Below are 23,750 nucleotides of genomic sequence, written 5' to 3' on the forward strand. Positions count from 1 at the left end.
ATTTTGTAGTAGTTAGATACTACCTCGGTAAGGGATTTTTCATGAAATGGGTCGGTGAGTGGGTGGACCCAGAGGGTCAGATGGCCGGATGTTGAATACATTTTTTATGTTATACGCTAGGACTATGCGGGATAAAAACGGGTAAGTGGGAACGAGCGAGACCAGTTAAGATTACAAGACCCCTCTTCTTAGGGAAAAGTGATAGCTGCCGTGCCTGCTTGTCAGAAAAAAGGGTTTAGTGCCATCAACCAAGGGAGAACAAGAAATCAAGAGCAGATCCTCAAGTTAAAGATCAAGAGAATCAAGACTAAGGACCACGATTTCGGGTGTGGGTGACTGAAAGATGCCAAGGATGGATTAAATTATGGTAAGCGGATAGGGTCGTCAAATTGATGGGATTTACCCCCTGGTGTTGGCATTCGAGATAGGCCGATCTCCTATCTGGGTGTCGGTCCCAAGTGGGAGAGATACCTGCAGATAGATCTACGTCATTCCCTGGAGCAATCTAGAAGACTGAGGGAGGTGAGTAGGGTCGAGTCTTCGTATGGCCCTCACAAATTTGCACAATATGCAATGAGTATGTGTGTGTGTGTGTGGAAGAGTATACCCCTCAAGCAGCCCCCCTACTTGCTTTGGTCGACCCCTCCTTGTAGCTCATATTGTGAAGCTCATTGGACCCCACCAGGTCTAGCCAATCACAAGCAAGAGTCATACCAAGCAACAAGGGTAGCCTTAGGACAAGTGTCCCCCTTTCCCCTTTGTGAGAGAGGTCTTGATAAATGCCAAAACAATTAATTAAATTAATTAATTTATCATTGGACCCCTTGGAAGGCCAACCAATAGGCTTTAGGCACACCATGAGGGCAACATAGGGAGGAACTTGACAAGTGTCCCTTTTGATTTCTTTGTACCAAGCATGCCTTGTGTGAGTGTGTGTGGGTTCTCTCTCATCCCCCCTCTTGTAGGGCTCGCCCCCTCCTTATAGGGATTGGTGTTGACTTTTTTGGCACACCTTATCTCAAGCACCTTAGTTAGAAAGCATGACAAAGCACCTCAAGCTTGGGTGGTGTTCTCACAAGCATCTCAAGCTCCCTAGTCGGAAAGCACGATAAGTACCTCAAGCACCTTAGTCAGCGAGCACATCAAGCACCTCAAGCACCTTAGTCATCAAGCACGACAAGAACCTCAAGCACCTTAAGCGTGGGCTGGGTTCCCACCTCAAGCACAACCCTAGCTTACCTAAGGTCAAAGGTTTTTTAACACTAACCTTTGGAGGTCTTTAATGAAGCTAACCCTAAAGTCTTTATACTCCATTGGTTGGCCTTGCTCTTTGATGGACCATCTCTCATTTGGGCCCCTTTACTATTGGCCCCGTGTTGAGATAGATCTACAAGCACATGTCAATATCCTAACCCTTGTTCCCATTTATTGTTCCACATTAAATGATCAGTTTATTATGGGAAAATCATTTGGGTTGGTTAGATATTAGATTTCTTACCTCTATCTTGAAATCATAGTCATCCTCGACTATGAGGTAGAAGAGATAAAGCCTTAGTCATTAGTCAATGCTACTTAGCAGGTAGAGGATCCCTTTTTACCCTACAACATCTTTCCAAGATGGATGACTAATGCATTTGGTCCTTGGGAGACATAGCTGCCGCAAGCATGTCTGCTCTTTAGTCCATTTCATTCTCCCAAGTAGAGTGACAAATTCTACTTGGTGTTTGAGAGACGTCGTCATCTCACAGACATGATTCTAAGCATGCATAGTATTTAAATTTGTGCATAATAAAAAGAGAACTAGTCTTATAAGACAAAAAAATTGGTCATTTAAAAGAAATTTGTACATTGGCTTACTCTAACGTAGCATTGTAAGCATTGACAAGGTTCATACTATCCTTAAGCTGCATTTCTTGCATCCATCTAGCATCTTCAAAATGATAATTTTTGAACTTAATAAGCTACCATCGGATAATCTTACCATGTCGTAATACCTTGTCTTATGCCGAAGGATAGCTTTGGGTTGTAGCACCTCTTCTTGGTCTTCAACTTTCCGAGGGTCTTCAATAAATGGTTCACTTGGTGGCTCTGCTTTATAGGGCTTGAGTAAGCTCACATAAAAAGCATTGTGTATGAGCCAATGGTTGGGCAACTTGAGTTGGTAAGCCGTCTCATTGATAGGCTTCAAGATTTGGACCATAGTATCTTTTTTCTATCTTAACATAATACTTTTGATAGCCCGTAGGGTTTTTGCCCATCGTTTGCCTTAATTGAGCCTTAGAAAACTTAAGTAAGACCCAATCATTTTCTTTGAACTTTAAGGCCCTTATGTGCTTGTCAGTAGCAACCTTTTTCCTTTGTTGAGAGATGGATATAGCCTCCTTAATCTTTTGAAAAGATTCTTGTAGGTCATGGCTATACTCATTGGCAGCGAAGATCTTCCCATGTACTTTGAGTAGCAAGGGACTTTTAGGTCTTCCCTCAATGATTTCAAAAGGTGCTTTTCCCGTAGAAGCATGTACATTATTATTGTAGGCATGCTCTATAAGAGGTAAATCTTTTCCCTTTGTGAGCGTTGATCTACTTATGTAACATAAGTCTTTAGTAGATCGAGTATCGTAAGATTGGCTATCTCACTTTGGCCATGCGTTTGTGGGTGATAGGCCAAAGAGAAATTCAATCTTGTTCCTAGATTTTCAAAGAGACCTTTCTAGAAATTAGTGGTCATTCTAGGATCTCTATCTGACACGATGGATGTTGGTAATCCATGGTGTTTGAAAATCTGTGATATGAAGAGAGTTGCCATTTGGTGTGCCTTAATAATATTTTTGATAGGAATAAAGTGTGCTTGCTTGCTAAAACTGTCAAAAATTGTCCATATTCCGATATTCCCATGGATAGACTCGGGTAATCCAAGGATAAAATCCACGGATATACTCTCCCATGGAGAATGTGTGATAGGTAGTGTTTGGAGTAATCCAAGTTGCTTCCCTCTATCATACTTGGTCTTTTGGCATACTACACTTTTGAAACATACTCTTGTATGTCCACTTTCATAGTAGATCAATAGAAATATGTTTCTACTCCACGAAGAGTAGGTTGAATGCCTCTATGCCCCTTATAGGGAGGAGCGTGGGATTCATGCATAACTTTCTTACGAAGGGAATGGGTAACACATAGCCTATTGCCATGGAGAAGATAACCATTCTGCAAGGTGAATGGTTCCTCTTTCTTCCCCAAAGCAAGGTCTGACATTATGTCTCTAAAATCAAGGTCAGTAGCATACTCATCTATCATAGAAGATAGATCATTGTGAGTAGCTATAGACACCGCATTAACTTTTGGTCATCGTAAAAGTGCATGAGCCACTTGATTGTGCTTACCAGAAATGTGAGCAATATGAAAATTAAATTGTGAAAGAAAATTTTCCCACCTCATTTGTTTGTCAGAAAGCTTGGTTTGCGTCATGAAATACTTGAGACTTTGGTGGTTTATTCAAAGAACAAATGGAGTCCCCAATAAGTAGTGCTTCCATGTGTCTAGGGCATGTAGAACAACTAAAAGCTCTTTCTCATAAATGCCCAAGACTTGTTCATCCGTATTGAGCCTTCGGCTCTCATATGCTATGACATACCCTTCTTGAAGCAAAACTGCTCCTAGCAATCACCACAAGCATCACATTGGACCTCAAAGGGCTTTGAGAGACCCGGAAGCATGAGTACTGGTTGGGAGGTAAGCTTTTCTTTGAGCTTGTCAAAAGAATTTTTCTCCTTAGCAGTCCATAAATATTTAACGTTCTTCTTTGTTAAGTCATGTAATGGTCCTGCTATTTGAGAGAATTTTCTATGAAGCCTCTATAGTATGCACACATACCAATAAAGCTTCTTGACTCATGATGTATATTCCTTGGATTAGGCCATGCTTTTATTACCTCTAAATTTGATGGATCCATATGGATACCATCTTGAGAGATAATATTGCCTAAGTATTGAATCTCTTGAAGGAAAAATTTGCTTTTCTTTTGGTTGAGGAAAAGCTTGTTTTCCCTTAATGCTTGAAAAATCACTTAGAGATGTTCCTTATGTTCCTCCAAAGACTTGGAGTAGATGATGATATCATCAAAGAACACTCCAGTGAATTTGGGATAGGGTCTAAAAATTGTCTCCATTAGACAACTGAACGTGGCTGGTGCATTAGTCAAGCCAGAAGGCATGACTAGATATTCATAAAGACTAAACGTTGTGCGAAACGTGGTCTTTAAGATATCTTCATCCACTATCCTTATTTGATGATAGCCACTTTTAAGGTCAATCCTACTGAAGTAGATAGAGCATTGTAGTTTATCAAACAAATCTTCTACCCAAGGCACGAGAAATCTGTTTTTGATATTGATATGGTTTAATGCTCGATAGTCCACACATATATGGTATGTACCATCTTTCTTTTGCACTAAAAGGACTGGAGAAAAAAAGGGAGAGGAGCTAGGTCTCACCATCCCTTTGTCTACCAATTCTTGTACTTGTCTCATGATCTCCGCTTATTGAGATTGAGAAACTCGATACGGAGCTTCTTGGAAGGAGCTCAATGCGATGGTCATTATTTCCTCGTTTTGGAGGTAAGTCCATAAGGATATCATCGACAAACACATCTTGGAATCCTTTTAGAATATTAGACAAGTCTAACTCTTCTTGATTCCTACCATTTACATTTGATGAAACATTCGGATCTTTTAGGGATTCTTTGACAAAAATTATGTACGCAAAAACAGAGCTCTTCATTGATTTATCAAAAGCAAGAGGATTTACAAGTGGTATAGTATGACCACACTCACTAGCATCTATATACATGTTCTTTCCCTTGTAGGTGAAGTAGATTCTCCTTTCACGGAACTTCATGTTGGCAGCCATGTGATCAAACCATGGCGCCCCTAGGGTAGCATCCTCATGTTGGAGAGGAGAGATGAAAAAGTATTCTTTGTCGACATAGCTTTGGACATGAAGCCTCAACTTCCCAATCAAGGGAGTAATGGATGCTTGATGTCCCTTGAAAGCTGTGTCAGCCGTTAAAATATCTCCCATCTCGAAAGCTTGAATGCTCAACTTGGTGGCCAACTCCAATGATATGAAGTTGTGAGTAGAGCTAGGGTCAAACAATATGAAGGCAACATGCTCCCTTAACTTTGCCCAAGCATAGAAGAGACATGATCATTTGCAATGAGCATCCTGGTTTGGAGCTTCGATGGTGGAAGCCCTAGGAGTCTCATTGTGATCATTTTTCTTGGGACAAGAACGATAGCCATATCCTTGCTCCCCACACTTAAAACACTTATGATCCTTGCAAAAATATTCAAGCTCTTCAGTAGAGAGTTTGTTTTTGCCTTTGTAAACTCCCTTCTCCTTGGACCGATTGTTGTTGTTGTTGTTGGAAGTGACTTGGGAGGAAATTTGGGCATTGGTTTTCTCCTTTGCATCATTTTTGTCTTTGTTTTCCATGGGGCTTGACATTTTTTCTAGCCCCTTGTTGGAAATTGATGCGTGAAGCAACCATGGTGTGATGGATTACTTTGGTGATAGAACCAGGATGTTGAGAGTTGACGTATTTGGCCATCTCTTCAGGTAATCCCGCACAGAATTGTTGCTTTTGCTCGATGAAGTCTATCTTTTGGAAGACAATAGCCTTGAGATGTAAATCCCAACACTTGTCTACATATTTGTGGATAGACTCATGAGAGAGAATCTTCAAACTACGTCATTCCGTGAGCACTTTTTCCTTTGCATCGCTTGCAAGGAATTGCTTCATGATGGAAACTCGTAGAGTTTCCATGTCTTGGGGCTTCGCCATTGCCATGAAGGCTAGCTTACCATTGACGAGACAATTTTTGGAAGTGCATATCTACATGTCGTAGCTTGGAGGACTCCGTGAAGCCCTCGTCTCCAAAGGGCACATCAAATTGTTGGATGAAGGCCAACACTTTGTCGGTAGCACCAAAGGTGCCATCATAGGTGAGAAAAGAGATACTCTTTCCTCCCTCCTTGAACTTCTTGAGCTTTTGTGACCTTTGCCATTGAGGCGGTCCGGGGCAGGCAACAAGAAGAGTGGCCTCTAGACACCCTTCAAGGCTCCCGTGCTGCTCAATGGGGCTGGGGCACAACACAACACAAACCAAAACAACAAACCCACAGCCAAATCCCAACTACACAAGGGGCACCACCTAGTTTAAGAGCGAACTAGGACGCAAAAGAGGAGAATCGTTAGAGCAACCCACAAACAAGCAAGGAATTTACACTAACCCTAACACCAATGGAATACTCTCACACCCTAAAACACGAGAGAGAGAGAGAGAGAGAGAGAGAGAGAGAGAGCTGCTTTGAAACGTATCGGCAATGATCAAGCAAACACAACTATATATTTAAGAAAGAGAGAGAAAGGGGGAGGGGGTGCTTGTTGCATTAATACCTTCTTACAAATCTGTCATGACAAATCAAAGTGAGATTAGTACTTGTTCAACATAGCTTGCGTAAATTTCACCACAACACATCAAAAGAAAAGCCACCCCAATCACTGTCTTAAGGCCAGGGGAGTCCTCTCCACCCTGTCGCCCTCTTACAGTATGTGGGATTTATGGCTAGATTGAGGACAACACCAGAGACAAGCTATCAAGAACTTAACAAAAAACACCAAGACACTTACGCATCATTGTTGTCCATTACTTCACGTTGGAAGGGAGACAAAGTATCCAAGCTTAGTCCAAATCCACCCTCCTTGATTCAGCAAATGTTGGGCTTACACTAGTAGGAGAAATGATAGATTTCCTACTCTCAATTGAATGATCACTCTCTCTCTTACAATGGCATAGAGTTCCCTTGCTAATCCCCTATTACAACACATGCACATGCATAAGACAATGAGCTTCCACTCAAGAGCTCCTTCTAGAGAGGTTGAGCTTGGCTTCTCAAGCTATAGCATAGTGCTCTTGCTTATGGCTCCCCCTCTTTGTGCTAGATACACCCTCCTTTTATAGCAATTTTGAAGGCTAGGGTTACTCCTCTAACCATGGTTGGGTTAGATTTTCAGCAATTTATCTAATTTCTTTTGCTTGGAATTATCAAGAAGTTGGTGGGGAAAGAGAGAGGAGAGAAATGGAGGTGATAGGACTTTCCATAGTGGGTTAGTGTTAGTAGAGTTAGTATTAATTTACAAATGGAATTGGATATTTACAATGGGAGTATCCATGTAGGATACAAATAAGGAAGAAAAAATCTTAAGAGGTAAGAAAAGGTGGATTTCTTACAAGGTTGATGCTCCAAGTGTCTTGAGTAGGGCCAATTTTGACGCTTGTTGACGGTCCACTAGCTTTGACGGTACATTTTTTCTCCACTCTTGACCTTCCTTGAGAGACAAGGTAATTGAAGCTGAGTAATCAACCACCATGATGCTGTCTTTTAAGAGAAGAGGCTGAATTTTGTGGTTTTTTTGATAGATATGGGTAAATTGGAGGAGGAAAAATGAGACTAGGTGGTCAATTTTGGAATGGAATTGTGTGTGTGAGGTATGAGTTCACCATGGTTTCTCTTATTCTTCAAGGTTGAGGAGAAGGTGAGTAGGGTGCAGAGAGGAGGGGTGAGAGAGGTGGGGATGATGAGTGGAGAAGTGTGTGTGAAAGAGGAAAATGATAAAGTGGAAGAGAGAGTGTGGCTGCATAACACGGAAAAATTGGGGTCCACTAATAAAATCATAGCTCACAGCTCGTAGCTCAAAAAAATATGAAAAAATTTGAGGCAAAAGTTCAGCCCACGAGCTACAACTTTTGTTTGTATCACCTTTTCAAATTCGGAGAGCAAGTGAACTTTAAAAATTCAGCAAAACCGACCGTTTTTTTCCACTGCACAAGGTCCTTGTGGGGTCCTTCTTTGGATGATTCTTTTGAATACCTCCAAGAGTGAGCCCTCCATAGTGCATGTATGCATGCCACCTACCCTTTAAAAAATCAAATATTGAGGGGTCTAAAAAATATGTACATGTCAAATATAAATAATATAGGTGGAAAAATATAAAGGGGTCAAAATAAATCTCTCTCATTATAAGTCTACCATAAAAAGATGAATATTTTTGGTGGTGTAATTTATGAGAGTAATAGAGAATATATGTAGGAAGGAAAAAATCACAATAGTGAAAAAAATATACACATAAATAGAACTAGTTTTTTTTGGATTTTTGTTGGGATGGAGCTACACCAAAAATAAGAGAAGCTTGCATGAAATTCTTTTTATATGGAATAAAGAGTATGCAAAATGATAAGAAAAAATATGGTAATGGTGAGTCAATGTACATAGCATAAATAACACACACCTAGGTAGAAATATTTAAATAAATACCAAAATAATTATGAAAAAATGTTTTATTTAGGCCCTATATACAAAGAAATATTTACATACGCATGGGCCATAATATACTTATATTTTTTATTTTTTTTATTTTTTTGGCTCAACTAGCCCAATGACTAGCTAATTGAGGGTTTTTTAAGAAGATATGGGAAAAGTCCCGTGACTCACGCACGCCTATGTACAGTGAAATGGTAGGGATAACCACAGTGTTTGGGTGATTTTGGTAGGGTGAGGTAACTCACTGTGGCAATTACAAAGAGCCGAAAAACGGCTATCATTAGCCCTCCCCCTGGATGATGGTATATTCATGTACCATCATAGAGCATCTTTTCCAAAGAGAGTGCTTCAGAGTCCTTGACGAGATTTTTATTGTTTGGCCCCTCAGAATTTTGGCTAGAGTTACACTCATGCTTCATGTAACAATACTTACATGAGACAGTGGCCTTTTGACAGATCTTTGGTAGATCCTTTGGTAGAAGGCGACTCAAATAGGGCTTCAAGCGATACCCGTTTACTTTCCTGGAGTGCTCTTTACCATTCAAGTCCATAAGCTGATAGTAACTTGAATTGAAAGCCTTCTTGACTATGTATGGCCCTTGCCATCTTGTTTCAAATTTGGCATCAAAACGATTATCGAGTCGATTGTCATACCTTAGCACAAGATCTCCTTCATTGATGCCTTTGTCCTTCAGTTTCTTGTCAAGCTTCTCCTTTGTCTGTGTGGCTTTCCTCTTATAGCACTCGTATGCTGCTTCTCTTTTCCACTCAAGCTCAGCTAAGGTAAGAAGTCGATCCATCCATGCTTCTTGATCATCTTGTGCTGATTTGCCATGAAGTCGCATTGTTGGAATGTTTAGTTCAATTGGCTGTAAAGCCTCTTGACCATAGACCAAGTGAAATGGTGTGAACTCCGTGGCTTCCCTATATGTGGTTCGATACGCCCACAAGGCACCATCCAAGAAGTCATCCCACAACTTTGTCTTGTTTTTCACCATCTTTCTAATGATGCCTGCAATGACACCATTAGCTTTTTCTACCAAACCATTTGATTGGGGATAGTAGGGTGTACTGTGACGATGTAGAATGTGAAGTTCTTCACAGACTTCTGTGAGAAATCCCTTTCTAAACCCTGGACCATTATCAGAAACAATCTCCAAAGGTGTGCCAAATCTACAACAAATGTGAGTGTAGACGAATTTGCTCACTGTCTTCTCATTTACCTTTGCCACACTTTGTGCTTCCACCCACCTAGTCATATAGTCTACGGCCACTAGAATGTAGAGTTTACCATTTTTTGTCCTAGGCAGAGGACCCATAGCATCAATGCCCCACTTTTCAAACGGTCCATTTGCAAGCACGATTTGCCTTGGACCATAAACCAATCTTCTATTCCCATTTACCTGACAATTGTGACAACTTTTACACCAATGTTGGACATCCACATGCAGACTTGGCCAAACATACCCCGCAAGCAAAATCTTCTTCACAGTTAATTCTTGGGCAAAATGACCACCACATGCTTCTTCATGCAAACCTTTTAGAATGGCTGGAATTTCCTCAATAGTTGGTACTCTTCTGCATACTTGATCCCTCCCTCTTTGATAGAGGGAGCCTTCTAGGAAGAGATATGCGCTTGCCTTCTTCATGAGTCTCCTCTTCTGAGCCATCGTGAAGTCTTGTGGAAACTCACCCTCCAAAATGTAGCCGATAATGGGAGCCAATGACTCCAATCCCTGGTATCTCGGTTGCTTGACAGCTGCTGCCACCATGATGACCTGCACTTCTCTTTCAACACATGTAGCTGCTTGTTGTGCAAGTAAATCGGCATCTTCATTTTGTTTCCTCGGAATATGATATAGTTGCACTTCTTCAAACTGATTAAACATCTTACGAATGGCATGAACTTTTGTCCTTAAGCTTTCATTGTTGCATGCCCAAATGCCTAAAATCTGTTTAACAATGAGAAGTGCATCTCCCTTTACCATGAGACGTTTTATCCCTTGGCCAATGCACATCTTCAAACCATGAAGTAGTGTGTCGTATTCTGCTTCATTGTTGCTAGTTGAACCTGGTAGATTGACCTTCTCTTTCATGACCACCTCTCCACTTGGGTTGAGCAACACTAGCCCTCCCCCTGCTTTCCCTGTGGCTCGTCGAAAAGCTCCATCAAAGAACAAGGTAAAAGCATTGGGAATACTTTTTGGTGGTGGCAATGGTAGGGTCTTTACTTGAGGCACCTTAATTTCCTTCTCATGTACCCTATAAGTGAGAATCCCTGCCAATTGTGCACGCACACTATCTTCTACTTTGAAAGAGTATTGAAACTCTTGCAACTCCATAATCCACTTTGAGATCCTAGTACTAAGATTCATTTGAGATGACACCCAAGGGAACAAATTCTCTGCGGTGAGGATTACAAAAGGTTTTGGGAGCAAGTAGGATCTAAACTTTCTCACCGCAAACATGAGATAAAGCATCATGAGTTCTGCTTTTGTGTAGTCTCTCTCCAAAGCATTCATGACCCTACTAGCAAAGTAGATGGGTCGCATCCTTGTACTGTGGGGATCTTGTTGTAGCAACACGGCACCAATTGTTTCCCTTCCAACACTAAAAGCTAACAAAGAATGTGTACTCCCAACAAGGAGGCATGAGTGTTGGTAGCTCTGACAAAATGACTTTAATGTTACAAAAATACTCTTCAAGCTCATCAGACCATGCAAATTCTACTTGTTGTGTCAACTTTTGCAAAGGATGACGCAACTCCGAGGCTAAGTGAATGAAGCGTGACATATACTTCACCTTCTGAATGAAAGAGATGACCTCCTTAAGACTCTTCGGTGATGGGAGCTCAATAAGAGCCTTTGCCTTTGAAGGATCCACCTCAATGCCTTTATAGGAAACCTTGTGACCGAGCAAGATCACTTCATCCTCACCTATGTGGCACTTGTCGGGGTTGAGTTGACCTCCCATGTCGTAGAGCTTCTTTAAACCTTCTTCTACCCTTTGTAGATGCAATGATTTTGAGCTATAAATGCAGAAATCATCAATGAACACCCTAATTGACTTTCCAAAGAATGCTTGAAACACCATGTTCATGAAACGTTGGAATGTTGCAGGAGCATTTGTCAGACCAAATGGCATGACTCTAAAAGCATAACAACCCCAAGGAGTGATAAAGGTTGTTTTCAACTGATCTTCCAATGCGATACCTATTTGAAAGTAGCCTGAGTAGCCATCACACAGTGTACTTCTCATGACCAGCTACCTCATTTAGTATCTCATCCTGAAATGGGAGGGGAAAGTGATCTCTTTTTGTTGCCTCATTGAGTGGACGGTAATCCACACACACCCTCCACTTTCCGTTTTTCTTAGGAGTGACAACAACGGGAGAGACCCACTCTGAATTCTCCACTGGATAAATGAAACCTGCTGCTAGAAGCTTTCTTACCTCCTTGAGTAAAGCCTGCTCCTTGATGACTCCTAGCCTTCGTAGCTTCTGAGCCTTAGGTGTGGCCTCTGGCTTCAACTCAATTTTGTGTTGAACAGCATCTACTCCACGCACATTGGTGTAGTCTTTAGCAAAAATCCTAGGAAATTTCCTTAGCACACATTTGAACTCCTCTCTTTCATCCTTTGTAAGTGTTGTTGATAGAATACCTTCCAGCATCCCTTCATCTTGAACACCTTAGTTCTCTTGAGGACCTACCTCCTCCAAGCCTTGACAAGAGGTCTCTTGGTTGCTTGGCTTAAACCTTACCCCCATGACTTCAATGGAGGACTCCTCTTCAGTAATGCTGCCGCTACTTTCTTCTTCTGAAGTGTTTTCAGTACAATCTTCTTCCGTCTCACTTCAAGATGATTCTTCATGGAGCTCCTCTTGGCGTTGCTCCTTCATGTCAAAGACAACCTTCTTATGATTGTCATTCCTGCAAATTAATTTCCCACTCTCCCAATCCTGCAAAGCTCGCATTTTCATTAGCCATGGTCTTCCTAGGATAAATGGATAACCACTTCCCTTGGTCGACATAACATAAAAATCCACCGCTTTCTTAATGCCAAAGGCCTCTACAAAGACATTTTTACAAATGCCTACACACCTAGCCTTGCTATTGTTTGCCATCTTGACTTTGATTTCAGGTGTCTCATGGATGTGCATTCCTAGTCTTTGCATGAGTCCCTCTGTCATGATGCAAATTTGTGCACCCCCATCCACTAGACCTTTCCTCACCAATCTTCCTTTGATGTAACAGTCTAGCACCGGTGTAATGTCCTCATTCATTTCAGCTTGTGCAATTTTTACAACAGGCACACTCTCTTTTACCTTTCTCCTAGTGCTAACTGCCCTTGTTAAATCCCTCCTTACTTGTGGACATAATGCAAGAAATTGAGGCCATGAAATATCAGGACCCTTACCTCTCATGTCTTCCAACAAGTTGTACGGAGCCATACCATGTCCAAGAGGGAAGTCTTGGAGGTTGATACGACGTCGAGTCCTCTTGGTTTCCTTGGTCTCCTTTGCCTTTTTGCCTTGTCCATGGTCACTCTGTGATGTGACTCCTTCTTTCTCTTTACCTTTCCCTCGGCCACGCTTAATGCCATTGGCTTCCATGTCAACCTCATTTGAATTTGTCACCTCTACCACATGCACATTTGGATCTGGCAAAGGTGGAACTCCTTCTACCCCTTGTGGAGGTGGTCTTGGTCCATTTGGCCTTTGTAGAAGCCTTGGTTGTTGACCAGCTCCTTCCCCTGCATTCATCACTGGGTAATTCAAGTTAGGTCTCCCTGGCTCTCCACGGGGCCAAGGACAATTATGCATCCCATGTCCAGACTCTCCGCAATTCCAACATTGCAAGACTCTCCTAGTTCGTGGATATCTCTCTCTTCTGACTTCTTTGCTTGTCCCTTTGGACCTACAGCTTATGCAAGGTGAATTGACAGGCTGCTTAAAGATTCGTTTAACTTCTCAATCACTTCAGCCGTTACCTCCGAAAGCTCCCTAGATGTTGATGCTTGTGACTTACCTTTGGGTCTAAGAACTTCTATTGGAACCTCTCCCCTTAAGCACTTGAGTTTCCTATACTTCTCAGCAGCCCTAGTTTCCGCTGCATCAAAAGTAGCAGGTGCACCCGCCTCAACTTTTACCTTAAGGCTAGGAAAGAGTCCGGCTATGAACCTCTCCTTCTTTAGAAATTCTGCACCATCACCAGGGTTAGCAACATTTCGTATCCATAGAGCCCAAAGACGTAGAAACTCTTGCTTGTACAAGTAGTAGTCATCTAAGTCTTTTTGCTTATGAGAAACAATGTCTTGCCATAATTTTTGAGTGTTTTGGGGATCAAAGAAGTATTTCTTGAAACGATTCAAAACTTCTGTGTAATTCCCCTTAACTTCCTCAGGCAAAGAGTCAAACCAAGTGCTAGCATCTTTCCTAAGGACCACCTCAAACATTTCTACACGTTCTTGATCAGTTATTATCCTCTTGATACGGCAAGACATCTTGAAATTCGCTAAAAATAATTCTGCATCCTCTCCAGGCTCTCCAAAGAAAAGAGGATACCCAGACATTTGGCGTTAACTTTCCATTGAATTGATTTCAAAGTGACACCCGTTTTTGTTTTTCTTTCTTAAAAAGATTTACACAATAATGTTTTCTAGCTTGCAATCTATTCTACAACAAAATAAAGATATTCACATCAAACGACCTATGATAATCAATAAGAGGTAGGATGACGGGGTTTGGTGATGCGAGAATTTCTCCTACTCTTTGGGCACCAAACATGAACACCATACGTTGTTGAAAATGGATTTTCCTACTAATTGCAATGTTTATTCTAATGTGTAGAGTGAAATGGAAGGGGAAAACCTCTATTCCTGGGCCATTATCCATGGTCTATGCATGACCTAATGCTTAAAACAAAACAAAAATATAGACGTCCAAACTAAGGTCGTACCTAATGAGAGGCAAAATAAAAGGATTTACTGAAGCGTTTATCTCGGCCAACCTAAGAGGACCTAAAATTCTACGAATGACACGTTGAAATTGCAACTTAGTACTAATAATTATGTGCACCTTTTGCCTTGCAATGGGAATAAAGGGATCATACAAATTTTCGTGATTCATGCAAACTACTTGACTATGCTAAAGGTTGATTCTACACAAAAATACACAAGCCGTCCTCAGTGGGGGCACCAATTTGAGGCGGTCCGGGGCGGGCAACAAGAAGAGTGGCCTCTAGACACCCTTCAAGGCTCCCGTGCTGCTCAATGGGGCTGGGGCACAACACAACACAAACCAAAACAACAAACCCACAGCCAAATCCCAACTACACAAGGGGCACCACCTAGTTTAAGAGCGAACTAGGACGCAAAAGAGGAGAATCGTTAGAGCAACCCACAAACAAGCAAGGAATTTACACTAACCCTAACACCAATGGAATACTCTCACACCCTAAAACACGAGAGAGAGAGAGAGAGAGAGAGAGAGAGAGAGAGAGAGAGAGAGAGAGAGAGCTGCTTTGAAACGTATCGGCAATGATCAAGCAAACACAACTATATATTTAAGAAAGAGAGAGAAAGGGGGAGGGGGTGCTTGTTGCATTAATACCTTCTTACAAATCTGTCATGACAAATCAAAGTGAGATTAGTACTTGTTCAACATAGCTTGCGTAAATTTCACCACAACACATCAAAAGAAAAGCCACCCCAATCACTGTCTTAAGGCCAGGGGAGTTCTCTCCACCCTGTCGCCCTCTTACAGTATGTGGGATTTATGGCTAGATTGAGGACAACACCAGAGACAAGCTATCAAGAACTTAACAAAAAACACCAAGACACTTACGCATCATTGTTGTCCATTACTTCACGTTGGAAGGGAGACAAAGTATCCAAGCTTAGTCCAAATCCACCCTCCTTGATTCAGCAAATGTTGGGCTTACACTAGTAGGAGAAATGATAGATTTCCTACTCTCAATTGAATGATCACTCTCTCTCTTACAATGGCATAGAGTTCCCTTGCTAATCCCCTATTACATCACATGCACATGCATAAGACAATGAGCTTCCACTCAAGAGCTCCTTCTAGAGAGGTTGAGCTTGGCTTCTCAAGCTATAGCATAGTGCTCTTGCTTATGGCTCCCCCTCTTTGTGCTAGATACACCCTCCTTTTATAGCAATTTTGAAGGCTAGGGTTACTCCTCTAACCATGGTTGGGTTAGATTTTCAGCAATTTATCTAATTTCTTTTGCTTGGAATTATCAAGAAGTTGGTGGGGAAAGAGAGAGGAGAGAAATGGAGGTGATAGGACTTTCCATAGTGGGTTAGTGTTAGTAGAGTTAGTATTAATTTACAAATGGAATTGGATATTTACAATGGGAGTATCCATGTAGGATACAAATAAGGAAGAAAAAATCTTAAGAGGTAAGAAAAGGTGGATTTCTTACAAGGTTGATGCTCCAAGTGTCTTGAGTAGGGCCAATTTTGACGCTTGTTGACGGTCCACTAGCTTTGACGGTACATTTTTTCTCCACTCTTGACCTTCCTTGAGAGACAAGGTAATTGAAGCTGAGTAATCAACCACCATGATGCTGTCTTTTAAGAGAAGAGGCTGAATTTTGTGGTTTTTTTGATAGATATGGGTAAATTGGAGGAGGAAAAATGAGACTAGGTGGTCAATTTTGGAATGGAATTGTGTGTGGGAGGTATGAGTTCACCATGGTTTCTCTTATTCTTCAAGGTTGAGGAGAAGGTGAGTAGGGTGCAGAGAGGAGGGGTGAGAGAGGTGGGGATGATGAGTGGAGAAGTGTGTGTGAAAGAGGAAAATGATAAAGTGGAAGAGAGAGTGTGGCTGCATAACACGGAAAAATTGGGGTCCACTAATAAAATCATAGCTCACAGCTCGTAGCTCAAAAAAATATGAAAAAATTTGAGGCAAAAGTTCAGCCCACGAGCTACAACTTTTGTTTGTATCACCTTTTCAAATTCGGAGAGCAAGTGAACTTTAAAAATTCAGCAAAATCGACCGTTTTTTTCCACTGCACAAGGTCCTTGTGGGGTCCTTCTTTGGATGATTCTTTTGAATACCTCCAAGAGTGAGCCCTCCATAGTGCATGTATGCATGCCACCTACCCTTTAAAAAATCAAATATTGAGGGGTCTAAAAAATATGTACATGTCAAATATAAATAATATAGGTGGAAAAATATAAAGGGGTCAAAATAAATCTCTCTCATTATAAGTCTACCATAAAAAGATGAATATTTTTGGTGGTGTAATTTATGAGAGTAATAGAGAATATATGTAGGAAGGAAAAAATCACAATAGTGAAAAAAATATACACATAAATAGAACTAGTTTTTTTTGGATTTTTGTTGGGATGGAGTTACACCAAAAATAAGAGAAGCTTGCATGAAATTCTTTTTATATGGAATAAAGAGTATGCAAAATGATAAGAAAAAATATGGTAATGGTGAGTCAATGTACATAGCATAAATAACACACACCTAGGTAGAAATATTTAAATAAATACCAAAATAATTATGAAAAAATGTTTTATTTAGGCCCTATATACAAAGAAATATTTACATACGCATGGGCCATAATATACTTATATTTTTTATTTTTTTTATTTTTTTGGCTCAACTAGCCCAATGACTAGCTAATTGAGGGTTTTTTAAGAAGATATGGGAAAAGTCCCGTGACTCACGCACGCCTATGTACAGTGAAATGGTAGGGATAACCACAGTGTTTGGGTGATTTTGGTAGGGTGAGGTAACTCACTGTGGCAATTACAAAGAGCCGAAAAACGGCTATCACCATGCAGGGTATGATTTACGATGTCCTCCCCTCTTGTATTCTCTAGGAGAATGGCCACAGCTTTCATCGGAAGAGGAGGAAGGTGAAGAAGAAGGAGAAGAGGGTGACCTCTTTCTTTCCCTTTTCTTCCTTTGTTTCCTCTCTTCCCTTTTGGAATGAAGAGGAGAAAGACTGTGTCTTGATCGTTTCCTCTTGGGAGGAGTTGGCGATCGCCTAGACCGCCATCTTTGTGGAGCCACATCTTTAGAGGAGCTTAAAGTTTCATTGCTTTCTTGCTCTTTGGATTCCTTATCTCGTATGGGAGAGAGTCTTGTATTGGGGGTCTCTTCAAGAGGCCTCCTAAGCTCTCTCTCCTCTTGGAGAGGAAGGGAAATCCCATAAGCGCAAAGTTGTTGAGTAACTTCTTCTTGCAAAGCAGGGCTGCCCATAGCTTGCTGCAGCTTAGAAATGAGATAATTGACAAACATGGGGGCATCATCATTAGCACCTTCATGTAAAAAATCAAAGCTATCAATGTTCATTCTACTCTCTTGGTTATTGTCAGCCGTGTTAACAAAATTTGTGTACATACTTAGTGTATGCTTTGGCAATTCAAAACCTTAGTTGCCACTCCTCTTATCCTTTGAAAATTGGCTCTTATGTATCTACACCCACGGCTCAAAGTGGTTAATTATAGAGAGTAGTGGAGTGGGCCTAATATTGCAGAGGTGCCGAGGGGTAGCTCCTTTCAGACTTCTTATGGCTCAATATGGTAAAGCGATAGGCATCTCTAAAAAGACTCCATTATTAAGTCCAAATCTCCCGAGATGTGCACCATATCTAACATAGTGGGCTCAACAAAATTGATAATAGATCCCAATCCCATTACCCTAATATAATTGGCAAAATCAACCATTTATAGGCTACTTAAGGACCTCTCTCCTTAAGCAAGAAAAGAGAAACCAAATGCTCTGATACCAATGTAATGGAATTGGCCTATTAACTTGAGAGTAGCGGAAACTAGAGAGTACTTTTGAGAAATTACTTTGTGAGCATAGCGGGTGAACATAATTGAAGTTAGCAACATAAACATAGTATTTAGTTAACTTGTCATGAACAATATTTTTGCAAGAGAGAGAGAGTTTAGAGAACATGACAACAATTGAGGACCGAATTTATGTGGAGCTAGTTCCCTGTCCAATAGGCATTTGTATTATAGTTCATCCCATCAAGAGAGACTTGTTACAATACAATCTTTCTGTTCCTTCTGATCTAGGAGATGCAATGAAGATGGAAAGCTTCTCGCATCACGAGCATAACATAAACTTTGTGGAAAACATTAACTATCCCAAGCCTCAGTCCCAAGACCTCAAACACCTTCGAAGGTGGAGAGAGCTAGCAAGGAATGAAGGTAGGGAAGTGGAAGAAGAAACATTTCATAGTAGAAAGAATTAATTCCTCACTTATCATCACTCCTCTTGCTAGCATAGTAATGAAGATGGAGAAGATGGCAAGCTTAAGCATTGAAGCATGTCTCTTGGTTGGATTTTCATTCCATAGCCAAGAGTGTTGGTGTAGGCTCTCAACCTCTCTACTTGCTTGGAGAAAAAGAGGGAGCTCTTGCACTTTGCATAATACACAATGAGAGAGAGTGTATGTGTGTGTGTGTGTGTGTGTGTGTGTGTGTGTGTGTGTGTGTGTGTGTGTGTGTGTGTGTGTGGTGGGGGGGGGGGGGGGGGGGGCAGGGGGAGAGTATACCCCTCAAGCAGGCCCCCTACTTGCTTTGGTCGACCCCCCCTTGTAGCTCATGCTTGAAGCTCATTGGACCCCTCCAGGCTAGCCAATCACAGGGAAGAGTCATACCAAGCAACAAGGGTGGCCTTGGGACAAGTGTCCCCCTTTCCACTTTGAGAGAGACGGCTTGATAAATGCTAAAACAATTAATTAAATTAACTAATTTATCATTGGACTCCTTGGAAGGCCAACCAATAGGCTTTAGGCACACCACATGAGGGCAACATAGGGAGGAACTTGACAAGTGTCCCTTTTGCTTTCTTTGTACCAAGCATGCCTTGTGTGAGTGTGTGTGTGTTCTATTTCATCCCCCCTCTTGTAGGGCTCGTCCCCTCCTTGTACAGATTGATGTTGACTTTTTTGGCACACCTTATCTCAAGCACCTTAGTCAGCAAGCATGAGAAAGCACCTCAAGCTTGTGTGGTGTTCCCACAAGCACCTCAAGCTCCCTAGTACGCAAGCACGACAAGCACCTCAAGCACCTTAGTCAGCAAGCAAGTCAAGCACCTCAAGCACCTTAGTCAACAAGCACAACAAGCACCTTAAGCTTAGTTTGGGTTCCCAGCTCAAGCACTACCCTAGCTTACCTAAGGTCAAAGGACTTTTAACACTAACCTTTGGAGGTATTTAATGAAGCTAACCCTAAAGTATTTATGATCCATTGGTTAGACTTGTTCTTTAATGGACCATCTCTCATTCTGGCCCCTTTATCATTGGCCCCGTGTTGAGATAGATCTACAAGCACATGTCAATATCTTGACCCTTGTTCTCGTTTATTCTCCCACATTAAATGATCAGTGTAATACGAGAAAATCATTTGGGTTGGCTAGATATTAGATTTTATGACACACACACACACTCTCTCTCTCTCTCTCTTGGATTTTCTCTCCAAGATCATTAAACATGTCTTTATCTGTATCATCTCTCTCTCTCTCTCTCTCTCTCTCTCTCTCTCTCTCTCTCTCTCTCTCTCTCTCTCTCTCTCTTTGAGTGACTCTACAATGTTGGTTTACCACTCTATAATCAATGAAAAAGAGTGGTTGCATTGAATGTTGACTTTGAAATTAATGACTAAGTGAGTTACTCATTTATATAATGTGGTCAGAAGGGTTTAGCAGTTGTGCTATGTGATAACAAAAGCAAGGTGGCATCCTTAATGTGAAGAGTTTGGTATTAGTTTTGTGTACTCACCTAATCAAGTGGGCGGGCTCTATGGTATTGTGGTTGTATCAAATTAATTGAAGGTCGAGAAAAAAAGTGGACTTAGGGTTTGTGCTTGACCTATGGCACACACTTGACACCTTATCTCTCTCCCCTACCAATACAAAGCCTCACCTCGACCAATTCGTAGCCTACCATGAAATTACAACATTATTATCAAAATTTGGTATGCAATCCTCAAAAGTGCCTAACGTGGTCAATATAGCTATAGCAAAAAAATTCCCTCTCTCTCTCTCTCTCTCACAAGCCACTCGTTCTCAAATCTTTTTTGAAAACCTTATCCAGCTAACACACATGTGCTTCTTCAATCATTGAATCCCATTTTATTTTATATCGAATTGCATGCTACCTGTGCTCTGTGATTTGCACCCCAAAGCTGCATGAATTCTTCCTCTATAGAATAAAAAAGAACTATATGCTCCCTCTCAATAAGCTTTACCTTCATCTACGCACTACACCCCTACACACACACACACACATGATTGAATTATCCTTGGTATATTTTGATGGGACTATTGGCCGGGGGTGCCCTTAGTGTATAACCGGCTTGGATTGACTTGATTTTTTTTTATAAAATATAAGTGGTAGCTAATGGTATCTAAACCTTGGTGTAAAAATGGGGTGGACGTTTTTCCTTTCTAGATTCTTTGTTTGATTGGATAAGCTTTGAACCCTAGGTGAAATGATGGCTTGAAGTTACTAGAGGGTGATAGATTCACTGGTATTCGAGCTATTTTTGGGAGGAGGCAAGGAAAACCTGACCGGCAACTCGACGACACCAAGGCTTGAAGGCTTCCGTTGGCGCTGTTGACTGCGCGTGTAGGAAGGCCCGCTTAACCCTTGCGTGAAGGAGGGTTGAACCCACCCCATGAGGGTAAGAAGCCAACACTTTACCATCAAGCTATTGACCCTTATTGTGTATAACAAGGAAGGATAGCGTACTTGTGTTGAAAGGAAAACTTGAAGGAAAGGGAAAGCTTCAAACTTCAAGGAAGTAGCTTCACCCTTACTTTTTACTTCTTGGTGGAGGCAAGTTTTCCTCCAAAAATTCTTTTCTCCTCGAGGAAGTAGCTTCAAAGTGAACAAAAGCCTTCATAAAAACGATGGGTTTTTGTGAAGAATTAACAAAGGCGTTCTTACAACGAACGACACGTCAAGCGCTCCAATTCCCACAAGGAGAGGTTCGCATGCAACGCAAATCGCGGAGCATACAAAACACAATGACTTCAATTTTACAAGGTACAAGTTGACGTTTTTTTCCTCTCATTGTATTAGTGTGTGTTTACCATGGCCAATGAGGATATTCCACCTACACACACATTTGATTTTGAGCATGTAGATCAAAATCAGGGAACCACAGGTGCGGCTGACACTAATATGCATGATGACGATGATCTAGGAGATCATGGCCTTGTAGATTTGACTGCTTTAAAGACTTTGGGAAATCACCAAAGCATACTTGAACGAAACCTCTTTGTACTTAATGCAAATGTTACGAATCTTATGGAGTTACTTGTGAAATTTATGAATTCATAGACGACTCAAGGAGCCACAAGTGGCACGGTTCATGTAAGGTCCCTCCCTAAACCCTAGATCCATTTAGAACTTCTTCAGTCTAGAAAATAATTTAGAAGAAGCAAGATCGACAAAGAAGTCATGCGGACGAGACTTTACTCCAGAATGAAAAGACAAGGATATTTCGGATATGAAATTATGTCATCCCTATATTTTCCCAAAAAGCTTAAGACTATTTTTATGCTTCTTCGTCAAAAGCCGCGTGGGAACTGATCTAGATCGGGAACTAGGAGAAAAAGGGACCAACTTAATTGAAAGGTAAAGTTAAGAGATAAGAACTAAGAAGAAAATTGGGGTCCAATAGCATTTGAGAAGAGAAATGGGGTCCAATAGCATTTGAGAAGAGAAATAGGGTCCAATAGCATTTGAGAAGAGAATTTGGGGTCCAATAGGAATTGAGAAGAGAAATTCGGGTCCAATAGGAATTGAGAAGAGAATTACACCCACCTTTTTCCTATATAAGCACCCCCTCTCCTTTGTATTTTTTCACACACATATTGCTAAGCTACTTACATACTTGCCATGCTCAAGACTATGCTTAAGTAACTCAAGGTTTCTATTAAACCTTGCTCTTGCTCTCTCCCTCTCTTGAAGGCCAAATCCTCTACTCTCTTCCTCTCTTGAAGGCCAAATCCTTGAGGGTTTTGTGAAGAAGCTCCTCTCTCCTTCCTCTTCACCATAAATCCCTTTTCCTTCCTCCTTGAGCCTCACATCTCTTCAAGAAGGACTTCAACCCCACATCCCCCTTGCTTAGAGGAGGTAATCTTTCCTTCCTCCTTAAGCCTCACATCTCTTCAAGAAGGAGTTCAACCCCACATCCCTCTTGCTTAGAGGAGGCAGTCTTCATTTCTAATAGGTTTAATTAAATGTGTTTTAATACTAGGAAGGTTTATGTGCATCATTTTAGGTTTAAGCTTTAATGGTAACCTTGAAATTAGAGAAGAGAATCGGGGTCCAATAGCATTTGAGAAGAGAAATAGGGTCCAATAGCATTTGAGGAGAGAATTGGGGTCCAATAGGAATTGAGAAGAGAATTACACCCACCTTTTTCCTATATAAGCACCCTCTCTCCTTTGTATTTTTTCACACACATATTGCTAAGCTACTTGCATACTTGCCATGCTCAAGACTATGCTTAAGTAACTCAAGGTTTCCATTAAACCTTGCTCTTGCTCTCTCCCTCTCTTGAAGGCCAAATCCTCTACTCTCTTCCTCTCTTGAAGGCCAAACACTTGAGGGTTTTGTGAAGAAGCTCCTCTCTCCTTCCTCTTCACCATAAATCCCTTTCCTTCCTCCTTGAGCCTCACATCTCTTCAAGAAGGACTTCAACCCCACATCCCTCTTCCTTAGAGGAGGTAATCTTCATTTCTAATAGATTTAATTAAATGTGTTTTAATACTATGAAGGTTTATGTGCATCATTTTAGGTTTAAGCTTTAATGGTAACCTTGGAATTAGTGTTAACTATTAATGGTAGCTATGCATCATAAAGTTAAGCTACAAAGGTAGATTTGTACTAATAAGCTAGGCTTTAATGGTAACTTTGCACTTAGATGTAAGGTTTAGTGACTACCTTGCATTTTTAGGTTTTAAGCTTTAATGAAAACCTTGCAATTAGGGACAAGTAATAAGAGTATTTATGCATTATAAAGTTAAGATTCAAAGGTAGATTGCACTTGTAAGCTAAGGTTTAATGGTAACTTTGCACTTATGTGTAAGTTTTAGTGACTACCTTGCATTTTTAGGTTTTAAGCTTTAATGGAAACCTTGCAATTAGGGTTAAGTGATAAGAGTATCTATGCATCATTAAGTTAAGCTTAAAAGGTAGATTTGCACTCATAAGTTAAGCTTTAATGGTAAATTTGTAGTTAGATGTAATCTTTAGTGATTACCTTGCATTTTTAGGTTTTAAGCTTTAATGGAAACCTTGCAATTAGGGTTGAGTGATAAGAGTATCTATGCATCATTAAGTTAAGCTTAAAAGA

The sequence above is a fragment of the Adiantum capillus-veneris genome, chromosome 18 (assembly GCF_014529385.1).
Source record: "Adiantum capillus-veneris isolate H3 chromosome 18, ASM1452938v2, whole genome shotgun sequence".
Taxonomy (NCBI): Eukaryota; Viridiplantae; Streptophyta; class Polypodiopsida; order Polypodiales; family Pteridaceae; genus Adiantum; species Adiantum capillus-veneris.